We start from the raw sequence: 2149 nt of genomic DNA, 5'->3' as shown, positions 1-2149 counted from the left end.
CACACTGGGGACAGGAAACATAGCTCTTCATCTGGATTGATTTTGTGATACCACCATGCCAACCACATTTGTCTGTGTACTTATGTCATAAAGCCAATCAGACTGAGGGCAATAATTCCTTCTCCTCATAGACTCTGTTTTCACATTCACCAAAAGGGCATGAAAGGAACTCACCTAGGGGTGTCAAGTTTGCTGACCAAGCAGGCAACCCCCCACCCCCCATCATAGCAATTTGATGCACTTTTATAGTAAAAAAACAACACAATAATGAGTTCCTTTCGATAACAATAATCTTTTTTTGTTTCTAATGTTGCTGACCAGTATCATCAATCACTGTCCCCATCATTTTCTCCCACCCTGCCAATCCATTAACTACATGATTTAATCCTTTGAAGGTAATTTTTGTATTCTACAAACACATAAATATCATCACTGATTTATTATGCCAAGATCAGCAGAAATTATTGTACCGTGCTTTTCGTTGTTGTTGTTGTTGTTATATTCCTTCGTTTAATGTCTTTCTATGATCCCAGCGTGCTATCTACCATAGACAGAAATAGCTTCCCAGGTTTTAGGGTCTCCTACCAAGTGGTAGCTGGGTATCTCTAATACAAAAGTGGAATAAAATTTTGCATATGATGGGAGTACCAGACCACCTCATATGTCTCTTGAGAAACCTGTATAAGGGCCAAGAAGCGACAGTTAGAACCGGATATGGAACAACTGATTGGTTCAGCATAGGAAAAGGAGTACGACAAGGATGTATATTGTCACCTTGCTTATTTAATATATATGCAGAGTACATCATGCGAAATGCTGGCCTGGATGAATCACAAGCGGGAATTAAGATTGCTGGGGAAAAGATCAACAACCTCAGATATGCAGACGATATCACTCTAATGGCAGAAAGTGAAGAGGACCTAAAGAGCCTGTTGCTCAGGGTAAAAGAGGAGAGCGCAGAAGTGGGCTTGAAGCTCAACATCGAAAAAACTAAGATCATGGCATCCGGTCCCATCACTCCTTGGCAAATAGAAGGGGAAGTCGTGAAAGCAGTGACAGACTTCACGTTCCTGGGATCCCAGATCACCGCAGACTGTGACAGCAGCCATGAAATTAAAAGACTCCTGCTCCTTGGGAGGAAAGCGATGGCGAACCTAAACAGCATGATAAAAAGTAGAGACATCACCCTGCCAACAAAAGTCTGCATGGTCAAAGCAATGGTATTCCCAGTAGTCATGTATGGCTGCGAGAGTTGGACTATAAGGAAGGCCGAGCACCGAAGAATAGATTCTTTTGAACTATGGTGCTGGAGAAGACTCTTGAGAGCCCCTTGGACTGCAAGAAGATCAAATCAGTCAATCCTAAAATAAATCAACCCTGACTGTTCCCTGGAAGGCCAGATAATGAAACTGAAGCTCAAATACTTTGGCCACCAAATGAGAAGGGAGCACTCACTGGAGAAGACCCTGATGCTGGGAAAGATTGAAGGTCAAAGAAGACGGGGACGGCAAAGGATGAGATGGTTAGACAGTGTCATAGATGCAACGAACATGAAATTGAGCAAACCTCAGAGGACGGCGGAAGACAGGAGGGCCTGGTGGGACCTGGTCCATGGGGTCGCAAAGAGTCGGACTCGACTGTGCAACTGAACAACAACAAAGGTTTGGTGATTATGAAGTGGTAACTTTCCCCCACATTTCTCACATTGTTATCTACATAAGTAATCCATAGCTGGTTAGACTGAGAGAAGAAGGTGTTCCCTCCCAAACTGTAGAGTTGTATGTCTTCTTTTGAGGAATGGTTTCTCTTCCCTGCTTTTTCTTTATCTTTTTAATATTTTGGGTGCTGGTTATATATACTGAAACATTCAAAAGAGTAAGAATCTAGTAGCACCTTAAAGACTAACAAAAATTGTGGAAGGGTATGAGCTTTCGTGAGTCACTGCTCACTTCTTCAGATGCAGCTAGAATCTGAGTCCATCTGTCCTATATATTGGGAAGTGGAGTGATTTCAGATGCCAAATGACATTAGCAGGCAAAGGACAACAGCAGGTGTGACTGGATTAGGTGTGATATGCAGAGAGGTAGTAGGCATGGAGAAATCAGCATTGGTAATAAGACAGGTTACCTAGGACTCGATTCAGTCCAGG

Source organism: Gekko japonicus, unplaced genomic scaffold (assembly GCF_001447785.1).
Source record: "Gekko japonicus isolate JY-2015 unplaced genomic scaffold, Gekko_japonicus_V1.1 scaffold1226, whole genome shotgun sequence".
In the NCBI taxonomy this organism is placed as follows: domain Eukaryota; kingdom Metazoa; phylum Chordata; class Lepidosauria; order Squamata; family Gekkonidae; genus Gekko; species Gekko japonicus.
The sequence above is the reverse complement of the archived record's forward strand: the minus strand, read 5'-3'. Positions refer to the sequence as shown.